A 14,743-nucleotide genomic window follows, 5' to 3' on the forward strand; every position below is an offset into this window, starting at 1 on the left:
GATTATAGCGAACCACGGTCACACTACCGCACTCCGTCTCAAAAAAAATATAAAAAACATACTGTGAAAATTAATGGACTCAATATTTTATGTTGTTTCTTAAATAATCGTAATGAAAACTAAAATGACCTGACAGGAGATTCCTGTGAGCAACTTGACCAGATATCAACTTCAACTACTTTTCAACTGCTTATGATTATTATTATTGTTATTATATATTTGTTTTTTTTTAGACAGTCTCGCTCTGTCACCCAGGTTGGAGTACAGTGGTGCGATCTCGGTTCACTGCAAGCTCCGCCTCCTGGGTTCACGCCATTGTCCTGCCTCAGCCTCCCGAGCAGCTGGGACTACAGGCACCTGCCACCATGCCCAGCTAAGTTTTTGCATTTTTAGTAGAGATGGGGTTTCACCATCTTAGCCAGGATGGTCTTGATCTCCTGACCTCGTGATCTTCCCGCCTCGGCCTCCCAAAGTGCTGGGATTACAGGTGTGAGCCACTGCGCCTGGTTGCTTCTGATTATTTTTACGTTCATAAATCTATGACTGTTACATTCAGAGGCCTCAACTGGTAAGAAGGCCAGTGATTTCTCATGTTTAAATGAGTACCCTCAGAAGGCTGGGCTTTCTAGACCAGGAAGAGTGGTTATGGTGGTGATGGCGGCAAGTGTGAGAAGCAAGAAAGAAACACATACTTTCCACGGTGCTGGGAGGAACCTGAGCATGGGCTGTGAGTCAGGGTGTGTATGGGGTTAGAGTCCTGTGCACCTTGGCGAAGTCTCCTAAACTCTGCCAGGTCTGTTTCCTTATGTGTAGAATGAGGGCAGGGGATGGCATGATTTCTAAGATTCTTTCTGACCCTATTTCTGTATATGATGGAGAAATAGTATCGATTTACAATGGAGAAATACCAGACGTTGTTTGAGATGACAAGAGTGGGAGAAAGAAAGGCTGCGGGCAGGCTGGGCACGGTGGCTCATGCCTGTAATCCCAGCGCTTTGGGAGGCCAGGGCGGGCAGATTGTCATGATGTCAAGAGATCGATACCATCCTGGCCAACATTGTGAAACCCTGTCTCCACTAAAAATATAAAAATAAACTGGGCATGGTGCATGCCTCTAGTCCCAGCTATTTGGGAGGCTGAGGCAGGAGAATCGCTTGAACCCGGGAGGCAGAGGTTGCAGTGAGCTGAGATTGCATGACTGCACTCCAGCCTGGCAACATAGCAATACTCCATCTCAAAAAAAAAGAAAGACTGCAGAGGGCAGGTATCTCAGACTCTGTATGTTCATAACAGATTCGTATTTCCACACAAACTGTGTTTTTGCAGAAATTCATCTCCCTCAAGGACATGATTATCCACTTGGTTACCCAACCAGAAGACTGGGAGGCATCCGTGCCTCCTCCCTCTCTCCCACACTCTCCACATCCAATCAGTCGCCAAGTTAAGCCAGTTCAGCCTTCATTTTAACGTTTCAAAATTCTATGAGTTTGGTGTAAATGTAATAGCAGTTCTTGCCATGAAACATAATGATAGCAAACCACTATTGCTTTTGCAATATTGAGTCATAATATATGACTCAATTCCCTCTTCATAGCAATTGAGCCTTCTTCCAGGAATGGGAATCTGTCCATTTGCTTTCCTGGAGTCACTGTCCCCTGTCTGAGCTGCTGCTCTCTGCCATCTCTGATACTGCAGTGACCACACCCGGGCTAGGGCTTCTCACTGCAGCTGGAGCAACACTTAAAAGTCAGAGCCACACAGTGTGTGGCTCCCCTGCTAACCACTCAGTGTGTGCCCTTAGGGATAAAGTCCAACATCCTCACATGGCAGTGAGGCCGTCCCTGTCCTCTGGCGTCTCTCTGGAGTCACCTCTAATCTCAATGGGTCACTCTGCTCTCGCTGCCCTGGGCTCCTGTAAGATTCTCAAAAGCACCAGGCTCCTGGGGCCTTCAAGTTTGCTGCTTTCATAGCCAGGAACACTCTTGGGCCCCTCAGCACCCGGCTAACCTTAGGCATCCCTTTCTCTGGGAAACCCGTGGCAGGCCTCCCCAGCTCTGTGTTCCCACAGCACTTGCTGTTGCATCTTCCCAGCTCTCTTCACACTTGAAAAACTACTTCCAACACCTTTGTTTTTCACTGAGAGTTAGCTGAGTGGTTGGCGTTTAAGTTTCCCTACTTAATGCTTGACTGACAAGCCTCCCTGATACATTTGTCCTTCTTACATACACACACACTCCCCTACACACACAACTTGTAGAATAAACAAAATACATGTATAAGTTATATTAAAGTGTCTACTTATCTCTCTTATCTTCTTATATTAAGACATCTTTCACATTTTTATTCTGACTCTACCTTCTAGCATCGTGGATAAAACAGGATAGAGTCCTTCTTAAGGCTGAGTGGGCTGCATGGGGAGTGGAGATGGAGAAAGTGAATCCATTCTTCCTGTTTCTCTTTCTACACTTGAAGTGCATGTGTAGAAGAGAGAACATAGGGATATTCTGCTTGGAAGAAATCTGGAAAGGCTTACCACTATATATGTTTATGTGCGGTAAAAAACACATAACACAGATTTACCCTCTTAATGATTTTGAAGGGCAGGCATGATGGCTCACACCTGTAATCCCAGCACTTTGGAAGGCCAAGGTGGGCAGATCGCTTGAGCCCAGGAGTTCAAGACTAGCTTGGGAAATATGGCGAAACCATCTCTACTAAAATTACGGAAAAAAAAAAAAATTAATCTGGCTTTGGAGTGCGTTCCTGTAGTCCCAGCTACTTGAGAGGCTAAGGGGGTGGGATCATCTGAGCCCAGGAAGTCAATGCTGCAGTGAGCCACGATCATACCACTGCAATCCAGCCTGGGCAACATGAGTGAGACTGTTTCAGAAAAAACAAGAAAGAAAAAATAATTTTGAAGTGTACAGTATTGTTAACTGTAGGCACATTGTTGTATAATAGACCTCTAGACCGTTTTCATCTTGCATGGCTGAAACTCTGTGCCCACTGAACTCCTCTTCTCCTAGCAGTCTTTCCTGGGAATCACCTTGCTACTGGCTGTTTCTGAGTTTGACAACTCTAGGTACCCCATATAAATGGAACATGCAGCATATTTTTTTGTTGTTGTTGCTGACTTATTTCCCACAGCATGATGTGCTGAAAGTTCTTTGATGTTGCAGCATATGATATGGTTTCCTTTCTGTTTAAGGCTGAGTAATATTATATTGTATATACATACCACATTTTATGTTTGAGATGGAGTCTTGCTCTGTCACCCAGGCTGGAGTGCAGTGGGACGATCTCGGCTCACTACAGCTTCTGCCTCCCAGGTTCAAGTGATTCTCCTGCCTCAGCCTCCCAACTAGCTGGGATTACAGGCACACAACACCACACTTAGCTAACTTTTGTATCTTTAGTAGAGACAGGGTTTCACTAAGATGGCCAGGCTGGTCTCGAATTCCTGACCTCGGCCTCCCATAAGTGCTGGGATTACAAGCGTGAGCCACCATGCCAGGCCTATACTACATTTGTTTTGTTTCTTTTGTTTTGAGTTGGAGTCTTGCTGTTTCACCCAGGCTGGAGTGCAGTGGTACAATCTCAGCTCACTGCAATCTCTGCCTCCCAGGTTCAAGCGACTCTTCTGCCTCAGCTTCCAGAGTAGCTGGGATTACAGGCACGCACCGCCATGCCTGGCTAATTTTTGTATTTTTAGTAGAGATGAGGTTTCACCATGTTGATCAGGGTGGTCACAAACTCCTGACCTCAGGCAATCTGCGCACCTTGGCCTCCCCTAGCGCTGGGATTACAGGTGTGAGCCACTGTGCGTGGCCTAGACTACATTTTTATAATCCATCATCCAGCGATAGGCATTTAGGCTCCTTCCACCTTCTGGCTATTGTGAATGCCGCAGTGAACATGGATGTGCATATATTTCTTTGAGATTCTGCTTTTAAATCTTTTGGATGTATACCCAGAAGTGGAATTTACTACATACATTTTTTTTTTTTTTCCGATGGACATCCTGATGTTGGTTTTACTGTTTCTGTTTTGAATACACAGGCCGGGTCAGGAGCAGTGAGATTTGCCAGCACTCAGGGCTCTAAGGGTCTTGGGCCGGTTCTGGATGGAGGGAGAGCCCCACATGCCCCGAGCAAGGCCCCCCATTAAGGGACTGCAGCCACCTCCAGGGGCTCCTCCCTCCACCCACCTTCTCCCACATGCCAGAGGGAGCCTTCTCACCCTCCCTCCCTGCCCACCATCCCCTCAGCCATCAGCCTGGCATTGAAAGCCTTTCCAAGTTCCACCTTACTTTTCCCACTCCCAAAGGTGCCCAGGCTCTGGGAAGGCCTAGCTCATATCCCTGATGGTGGCACATTCTCTGGAGGACCCTCCTGTTCTTGGTTACAGGCCGTGCCCCACCTAGGGAGCCGTCCCATTTTGGATCCTGTAGGATCTCTAAAACCCAGCTCTGGCCCCAACTTTCTGTCTGGCCTGGAGGTTTCCCAGCCTCCTGAGAGCTCTCCTGGGCCTTGGTCTGGGCAGAACCTGGGCCTAAACAAACAAGAGCCAGGGCAGCCAGGGTCTCTGCGTGTCTGGGCCCAGGGCTTGCCCTCAGAACTCAACTGTCCAACAGGAGAGGAGGGTGCCTCTACCTTCCCTACTGCCTGCCCCTTTTTCAGGATCTCTAGCCCTGTGGTGGGGTGGGGGTGCTGGGTGCCCCAGGTAGAGCTGAAGTCGTGGGGCTCTTAAGGAGTTGGTGTCCACCTGGAGTCTGTCCAGTGAGGTTAGGTCAACAGGTGTGTTGTCTGTCCTTCAAGGCTGAGCCACCTCCCAACAGCCCGTACAACCCGAGAGGCCTTTTGAGGGAGGGGCAGGCAGGCCCAGTGGGTGGTCAGTCCGAGGTGAACCCACCCACCATGGCCAGTGTTCCTCAGGCTGAGCCTCCAGTGGGTGAAACCTGGGAGTCCTCATCTTTCCTGGCAGATGGGACCATTGACAAGAGGAGGTGGGTGGGGCCTCCACAGACTCTGCCCTGTGGTGTCACACAGCTGGCAGCCAATGGGAAGCACCCAGCCAGGAAACCCCGGAGCTACCCTTGCTGGGCACCCTCGCTGGGTACCCTCGCTGGGGGACCTGGGCCATCCCAGTTTGTGCGAAGTGGCCGGAGGCAGTTAGGAGCCCACGTTCAGTCCAAGGCTGTCCACTGAGCCCTGTGTGACTGTGACCGGGCTGAGGTGTCCATGTCCTCTTTGGACCTCAGTTCCTGTAAAATGGCCCGTTGGCCAGATTGGCCGCCGGGCTACTCACAGGTGCACGGGCTGCATGTAACTCCGTGGGAAGAAGCCAGCGCACCCGTAGGACCGGCCCCGCCTCCAGCACCACATACATTTTAAATGACCTTATTCACTAAAGTTGAATTCATACACTTTTTATAAAAAAACAGAATTGACATAATATAAATTATTCTGAACATTTAGTCTTTGACTTACACAAAGCATCTTAAGCTTAGAGGATTCCATGCTTGAAATTTTAGTATTTTCTAACAGCATTTTCAAATATATCTAAATTATATATTAAAATACATTTGAAAACATTTTAAAGACTTAGAGTAAGCACTAACCTGAAGAGAGATATTTAGCATCTGAAGAAACAAATTTTGACTTTTTAACATTAAATACTGTTCATCCGAAGCACAGCAAGAGCCTTAGAAGAAAGTAATGACTGATGTGGGCTTCAAAAAACTTACGAAACATGAAAAAATGTGAAAAACATCTAGTCATAGTTATATCAACCAACGATAAAAAAAACCACGATTTATTTCACACCAGAGATTCAAGAAACGGACTCTTGACATCGTTCCCAGAACGTGGTGCCTTTGGATGGCGAAGTATTCGTTGTGTGTTTTCTTTTTTCCATAGAATGAGTTCTTTCCAGGGCTGTGACAGTGTTGAGTTTGGAAGCTCCCCAGGTGCTCATCCAACAAAGCCTTGTAGTTTTTTGTTTTTTTGGTTTTTTTTGGCAAAGTCTTACTCCGTCACCTAGGTTGGAGTGTAGTGGCACTATCTCAGCTCACTGCAACTTCCACCTTCCGTATTGAAGCAATTCTAGTGCCCCAACCTCCTGGGTAGCTGATACTATGGGCATCAGCTGCCACACCTGGCTAATTTTTGTATTTTTAGTAGACACGGGCTTTCACTATGTTGGCCAGGCTGGTCTCTGCCTCTTGGCCTCAGGTGATCCGTCCACCTTGGTCTCTCAAAGTCCTGAGATGACAGGCATGAGCCACCTCACCCAGCCAAGTCTTGTAGTTTTAACCAATATTGGTGGCTTTCTGGAAGCGTGACCACATTTATCTGAATATAACCTGCTGACTACTTCATCTTTTGCTACTAAATCGTGAAATGTTCTTCACACTCACCTACAAAAGCAGGTCAACAGAGAGAGCAATTAATGACGAAGAAAAAGGTCTAACAAACTTTGGAGTTCTAGGAAGTAAAATGCCCAAGTAGAGAAAAATGCAATGTACATTTGTTTTTCCCAAAGTGCTGGGAATGTCATAGTTGGTTATTTAAGACTTTAATGAGTTAATGTATCTGGCTTTATTCATCAATGATTTTGGTAAATGATTAAAACACAATATAAAGAAAGGAACATTCATGGCACTCAAATATAATTTGGCATCTCTCTAGGATTGGAGGATGCAGAAATCCATCTCTTCTTACCGATTATTCATGGTGGTGTTTTAGCAAGGATGCTGCGTCAGTTTCTTTGGCCTGTAAAACAAGATGGTCTCTAAGGACCCACTCAACTAAGAATTTGGGATTTGGGAAAATAAGTGTTTAAAGCAATATTGCAGTAAGTTAATGTGTTCTAACCTGCAGTAGTTTCATATGGATTTTTATGTAGATCTGCTTATGATGTTGATGACAATATGGTATTCCATCAATGTAACATTGCATTGTAATCTTAGGGAGTTCCCAGCTTGTGGCTTTTAATTTTTACTATCATAAATAGTGCAGTTATAAACATTATTATATAAATAACTTTCTCTCATGGTTCATATGTGTAACACAGAGAAAGCATTCAATTTACTCAATAAGGATAAATGTGTTATTCTATATGTTTCCTTCAATGAGAATAAAGACAAAGAATGTTATCGAACAGAGAAGCCAGAGGCTGAGGCACAGCTAGATTTGAATTATCCCTTTATCACTAACCAGCAAAGTGGTCTGTGATCAGTAATTTCCCTAGAACCCAGCTTCCTGATCTGGAATATGAATATATTATTGCCGATCTGTTTGTTTCATTGATTACTTCTTTATAATCTGGGGTCTGTGTCCTTCTTCCCTCCTGAAAGAATAAACCCCTTGAGGCAAATAGCACATCTGTGGTTTAGCATCAGATTCCTAGCACCTAGAACAATGTCTGACACATACCAGAGCTCAGGAAGTATGTTTTGGCTTTCCCAGGGGTTTGGGGCACATGTCAGAAGTCAGTTCCTAGTCATTCATTCATTCAACATTTAAAGATAATTACTGAGTACTGATGTGTACACTGCATGTATTGGGCGGTGGGTCTGCTAGGCAAACAACAAAGTATTAATATATTTCATATCTATGGTGCTGTGTCACCTGGATCCATCCCCATTGTCTCAGAGCCTGATATGGTTTGCCTGTTTCCCCTCCAAAATCTCATCTTGAATTGTAGCTCCTGTAATTCCCACATGTTGTGGGAGGGAGCCTGTGGGAGATAATGGAATCATGAGGGCAGTTCCGCCATGCTGTTCTCATGGTAGTGAATAAGTTCCACGAGATCACATGGTTTTCTAAGGGGAAACCCCTTTCTCTTGGTGCTTATTCTCTCTCTTGCCTGCTGCCATGTAATACATCCCTTGTTCTTCCGCCAGGATTGTGAGGCCTCCCCAGCCATGTGGAACTGTGAGTCCATTAAACCTCTTTCCTTTATACATTACCCAGTTTCAGGTATGTGTTTATTAGCAATGTGAGAACAGACTAATACAGAACCTGTTGTTACTTGACCTCACAGAGCCATTAGTCCATTGACTCTCCCTTCTCCCTCTTGATCCACATTGCCACTTTATGTCTTTACTTCTCTCTCTCTTTTTAAAAATGTTATTTTTCCATAAGTTACTGAGGTACAGGTGGTATTTGGTTACATAAGTTCTTTAGTGGTGATTGGTGAGATCCTGGTGTACCCGTCATCACCTGAGCGGTATGCACTGCACCATATTTATTATCTTTTTTTTTTTTTTGGGTCGGAGTCTCGCTCTGTCACCCAGGCTGGAGAGCAGTGGCGCAATCTCAGCTCACTGCAAGCTCCGCCTCCCGGGTTCACGCCATTCTCCTGCCTCAGCCTCCCGAGTAGCTGGGACTACAGGTGCCCGCCGCCACGCCCGGCTAATTTTTTGCATTTTTAGTAAAGACAGGATTTCACTGTGTTAGCCAGGATGGTGTTGATCTCCCGACCTCGTGATCCACCCGCCTCAGCCTCCCAAAGTGCTGGGATTACAGGCGTGAGCCACCGTGCCCGGCCCATATTTGTTACCTTTTATCCCTCGGCACCCCCCAAACTCTTCCCCCCAAGTCCCCAAAGTCCATTGTATCATTCTTAGGACTTTGCATCCTCATAGCTTAATTCCATATATCGGTGAGAACATACGATGTTTGGTTTTCTATTCCTGAGTTACTTCACTTAGAATAATAGTCTCCAATTCTGGGTTCTGTCATTTCTACTGAACTCTTGAACATGTCCTAAGTTCCTTTGCTCTCTGTTCTTCCTTCGTATCCACTTGGAAACTTCTGACCCTAGATGACCCTGTTCATCTCCTTTCTCTTGTCTGCACATGGACCCTGAGCACTGCTGGAAGGAGCCATACAGCTGGCCACATGGCCATGGCTGCCAGTAGATGTGGCCACCTCAATTCTGCCTGGCAAAACTGAATACATTTCTCTAGAAAGGTCACTTTTTCTTTCTTCTTAAACCTCTGATCTCTCTCTCTCTCTCTCTTTCTCTCTCTCTCTCTCTCTCTCTCACTTTCAGCTAATGAAGTCATCCCCTAATTTATTGAGAAATTGGAGCTCCAATCGCCTTAACTTTATCTTATCACATGTCCTCCTTCCCTGCTCTACCAGTGACAGGGGAAGAAGGGTGAGGATTTTCCCTCCTAACGCCAAAGCACTATCTGTGCCCTGGATCTCATCTCTACCTACTTTCTCAGGAACCTCAACACGTCACTTATTGCCTCTTCATTCTGGGTCGTCAACATCTCCTTGAAAAGGATTTATGGGTCCTTTTCATCAATAGTCACCAAATTAAGAAATTCTGCCTTGACCCCCATGCACCCTCCAGCCATCTTCCTGTCTCATAACCTTCACAGCCAGTTCCCTGGGAGGAGTCTCTGTTCCCATTGTATTCACTTTTTTTCTTTTTCCTGTTCACTCTTCAATAACTCTACCTGACTCCTGGCCCCATTACTCCACATCCATTTTATCACCAAGGTCAATAAGGGCACTAAATCCAGAGTTCCCTTTTCCATGCCTTGAGATTTCCTGCACCAACTCCGTTTAGCCGAGTGAAGCATCTGTCTTGGCTTCCACAGTCCTGTGTCCTTCTGGTTTTCTCTCTGTCTCACAGCCCTTCCAGAATCTCTTCACCAGCTCTGCATCCTCCACTCTTCCAGACATTGAATGTTGGTTCTGTACACTCCTCTCTACATGCTGGCAAATGCCCTCAATTTGTCATGTATTACGTTAAATGTTTCTTCTGAGCTTCAGACTGAGCTATCCAGCTGCCGGCTCACAATATCTGTTTGGATCTTTCATGAGCTTTTATTTAAATTGAACCGTCTATCCCAGCAACAGGGGAGGCCAGGATGGGAGAATCGCTTGAGGCCAGGAATTTAAGACCAGCCTGGGCAACATAGCAAGACCCCCATCTCTAAAAAATTTGTTTTAAATTACAGGTGTGGTGATACATGCCTGTAGCTGCAGCTACTCAGGATGCTGAGGTGAGAAGATCACTTGAGCCCAGGGATTTGAGGCGTAGTGAACTATGATCCATGACTGCACTCCAGCCTGGGCAACAGAGCAAGACCCCATCTCTAGAAAAAAAAAAAACCTTTAAAAACGAGCCAGGGATAGTGGTGCACACCTGTCGTCCCAGCTACTTGGGAGGCTGACATGGTAAGATAGTTTGGGCCCAGGAGCTTGAGACTGCTGTGAGCTATGATTGTGCCACTGCTCTCCAGCCTGGGAGACAGAGCGAGGCCCATCTCTAAGGAAATAATAAACAAACTCAGCTCATGATCTTTCTCCACACCTGGTCATCCTTCTGTGTCCTTCAGTTCAGAGAATGGCACTAATTCCATCCAGTTGCTCTTGACCAGAGGCCCGGGAGTCACTCTGAATACCACTTTCCTTATTCACTCCCGTATCCAAACAGTGATGCTACTATCTAAGTAGTTCTTGGATTTTCCCACTTCTTCGTATCACAGCAGCATTGACTCTAGTCTCTAACCATAGAGGGTGTCTGTTTATTCCCTGATGTTTTCCACGCACCCAGCACAGTCTCCAGCAGGCTGTAGGTCCTCCATGTGTGTTTCCATGAATGAGTGGTGCTGGGGGCACTGAGCCTGGAGGGGATCTAAAGTCAGGCCCCTGAGATCATGTGACCTGAGACTCTGGGAACAAGCTCAAAGAACCTTTGACCTGAAAGGGACCTTCTGATTGTTCAGCTTACACCCCTGTTTTTTTCCCTCTTTCCAACTTTTAGGTTGAGCGTGTATATGTGCAGGTTTGTTACGTGGGTAAATTGCATGTCACGAGGGCTTGATACACAGATCATTTCATTACCCAGGTAACACGCTTAGTACCTGATAGGTAGTTTTCTCAGTCCTGACCCTCTTCCCACCCTCCACCTTCAAGTGGGTCCCTGTGTCTCTTGTTTCCATCTTTGTGTCCAGGTGTACTCAGTGTTTAGCTCCCCCTTAAAAGTGAGAGCATGTGGTACTTGGTTTCCGGTTCCTGTGTTGGTTTACTTAGGATAATGGCCTCCAACTGCATCCATGTTGCTGCAAAGGACATGATTTCCTTCTTTTTTATTGTGTGGTATTCCATGGTGTGTATGTACCACATTTTCTTTATCCAGTCTACTATTGATGGGCATCTAGGTTGATTCCATGTCTTTGCTATTATGACTAGTACTGCAATGAACATATGAATTCTTGTGCCTTTGTGGTAGAACAATCTATATTCCTTTGGATATATACTCAGTAATGGGATTGCTGGCCCATGTGGTAGCTCTAAGTTCTTTGAGACATCTCCAAACTGCTTTGCACAGTGGCTGAACGAATCCACATTCCCACCTGCAGTGTGTAAACTTTCCCTTTCCTCCACGACGTTGATGGCATCTGTTATTTTTGGCTTTGGTTAATAGCCATGCTGACTAGTGTGAGAGTATATCTCATTGTGGTTCTGGTTTGGATTTCTTTAATAATTAGTCATGTTGGGATTTTTCATATGCATATTGGCCATGTGTATGTCTTCAAGAAAGCCTCACTTTTTGACAGATAAGGGAACTGAGAGTCATAGAGGAGAGGTGGCTGGTCCAGAGGGACAAGCTGGCAAGTGGCTGCATGGGTCCCAGAACTTGGGTGCCCTAGTTCCCCAGGCAGAATGGCTGCCCTACTCCAGAGCTCTGTGGTATGTCTGTCGGGATAAATTTAGATCACAGTACACTCTCGGTCTGATGGAGGTAGCTTCAGGCAAGACAGATTAATCATCGACTTTTTTTTAAGTTATAGACTAAACTAATCTGATTTCTAAAGATTCAAAACAGAAATGAAAAGCATATACTTACCCAGAAGGAGGCATCGATTTTTCTTGCTGAAATACCTTTGCGTGGAAAGTGGTTGAAATTCCACATTGATTTAGGATAACTCTTTGGATGCCAGAGCGTGAAAATCTGACACTGGGCTATTTGGAAAGGAGAACTATGTCGGAAGAGCGTAACTGAGGGATGCTCTTGGAGGTCTGGTCTCCTACACTGCGATACTTGTTTCCTTTGCCTTGCAAAACCCTGTCATGAGAAGGTCCACTAGATGGCAGGTTTCAGCTGTGCTACAACTGTCTTCCTAGCACCAGTAAATGAAGAAACATTCCAAAAGAGAACTGAGTGCATACAATACCTGCACACTTAAACCTATGGTCCTTTCAGCCTTTTAGGCTACGCAGTGGTCACAGTTTCAAGTTGTGTTTTAAACAGTGTAGAATTCATTTTACCAAGAAATTTTATTTTATCTATTTTTGGAGACAGAGTCTTCTTTCTTGCCCAGCCTGGAGTGCAGAAGCGTGATCTCAGCTCACTGCAACCTCTGCCTCCTGGGTTCGGGCAACTCTCATGCCTCAGCCTCTCAAGTAGCTGGGATTACAAGCGTGTGCCACCACGGCTGGCTAATTTTTTGTATTTTTAGTAGAGATGGGGTTTTGCCATGTTGGCCAGGCTTGTCTTGAACTCCTGACCTCAAGTGATCCACCCACCACCTGGGCCTCCCTGAGTGCTGGGATTACAAGCATAAGCCACCGCACCCGGCCCAACAAACACATTTTTTAAAAAGAGAGTAGACATTGGTAAGTGCATGTACCCACACAGGGACACATTCATTCGTGCCCCTGTGCCCTGCTGTGTCTTTCCGGAACAGTGGCCCCCTTGAACAGTGTAGTTGGTCCCTTCGAGGCTAATGAAAACATGCTGATGACTGTATTTTCCGGTGCTGAAATTGATTCAGCTTTTACTTCGACTCAGTCCATCCCAGATCCCATAAACATCTCCTGTCTTTGAGATCGGAAACAGCAAAGGTACTGTTCCTGACAACAGTAATTATCACTGGTCGGACGCTCTGTTTCTTGACTCCTCTGCCCTGTTCCTTTCTGCCAACAGTTTTTTTATAAGCATCTACTATGTGTATGGTCCCTGCTAGGCAGATGCTGGAGATAAGATGGCGAGCAAATAAATATAATCTCTATATCCCATAGATCTTTTAATCTCATGGAAGATAAATAAGCAATTTTAATAAAATATTAAAATCTGTTAGCAAGTGCCTTGTTAACAGAAGTGTGGTGTGAAGGAGGAGGAAACTCAAGCTCATACCTGAAAGTTGAGAGTTCCCTGGGTAAGGAAAGGTGTGGAAGAATATAAGGAAATTCCAGAAACAGAGAAGTGTTTGAAGGAAGTACCTAGAAGTGGGAAAGAGTGTAGAACTTGGAGCATGAAGGGCAGGTGGGTAAGACGGGGCGGTCAGAGGCAAGGGAATGGGAAGGCGGTTAGGAGAAGAGATGATGATGGGAGGTGAGGCAGACCTTAGAGGGCCTTGTTAACCACATAAAGAAATTTAGAGTAAAATTTAGGGCAATTTTGAGTCGAGGATTTAAAGCCTTTCTAAATATGTATACACAGAAAATGCATGGCTGAGCATGGTGGCTCACGCCTGTAATTCCAGCACTTTGGGAGATTGAGGCGGGTGGATCACTTGAGCTCAGGAGTTTGAGACCAGCCTGGGCAACATGGCAAGACCCCATCTCTACAAAAAAAAAAAAAAAAAAAAAAATAGCAGAGCATGGTGGCGTGTGCCTATAGTCCCAGCTACCTGGGAGGCTGAGGTGGGAGGATTGCTTGAGCCTGGGAAGTGGAGGCTGCAGTGAGCTGAGATCATGCCGCTGCACTCCAGCTTGGGCAACAGAGTGAAACTCTGTCTCAGAAAGAATGAAAGAAGAGAGAGAGAGAGAGAGAGAGAGAAAGGAAAAGGAGGAGGAGGGAGACAGAAAATGCAGAGTAATATAAACCATAGTGTGAGGGTTAGCACTCCTCATTGCCTTCAGAAGAAAGACAGTGTCTTTTTCTGTGTCAATTGTCTTCATTCTTCCTCCCCGTGCCCCATGCCTATTCCGCTCAAACTGGGGTCTGTAGATGTGTTCTTGGACGTCATGTTTCTTTGCAATTTTTTTTAAATATTTGCTTTCATTTTGTTGATAATATGAAAAAATTCATACAGGAATATTCTGGATTATCTGAATAACCCCTGCTGGGAGATCAACATGACCCACTTCCGTCTTCTCTGCACACATTTTGTTTCTTGAATCTCATCATAACACATTTCCAGGTTGTAGAGCCAGAGAATGATTGACACCGCGCTGATTCAGGGAAGAAAATGAGAAGAAACTGAGAATAGGTGGGTCTGGACGAAGGCTTAAATATAATCAGTCGATGCTGGTAGGAACAAGGAGATGTTGGAGATTTCAGCTATGTTGTCAGCCACATCACAGCAGTAAAAACAAGATAGGCTGATACGGTAATAAGCCCTGGTCCTGCTCCCTAGGAAATATGAGTCCAGGCATTGTCTCTCAGGATGTTTCTCTGGTATCTGGTCGGATGTTAGCATTTTTTCAGTCAAGAACTGGGAGTTGGGAGGAGTGCGTGGGGCACAGGAGATCTCTTTGATGGCTGGCTCCTCTGAAAACAATAAATAGCTTTTAGAGAGAAGGGAGGGCATCAGGCTTTTCATTTGGCCACGGCTGGCAACAGCTTACTCCACCCACAGACAACACAAAGGGAGGGTGGGCCGATGGAGCAGAGAGTGGGCTCTCGGCCAGGCTCATCATGTCATCCAGCATCTGGAGGGAGAGTCTGGGAGACATTTTAAAAGAAAAAGAGAAAGATCTGAAGTGGT

The 14,743-nt window shown here is 45.7% G+C and overlaps 1 protein-coding gene across 2 annotated transcripts in view; it reads left to right on the plus strand.

Annotated features, from left to right (window-relative positions):
* Positions 1-14,743, plus strand: part of PDGFRL (platelet derived growth factor receptor like) — a 74,663-nt gene that overhangs the window by 21,092 nt on the left and 38,828 nt on the right. The gene's annotated exons all lie outside the window — the stretch shown is intronic.

This window comes from Trachypithecus francoisi, unplaced genomic scaffold (genome assembly GCF_009764315.1).
Source record: "Trachypithecus francoisi isolate TF-2019V2 unplaced genomic scaffold, Tfra_2.0 Contig01440, whole genome shotgun sequence".
Classification (NCBI taxonomy): domain Eukaryota; kingdom Metazoa; phylum Chordata; class Mammalia; order Primates; family Cercopithecidae; genus Trachypithecus; species Trachypithecus francoisi.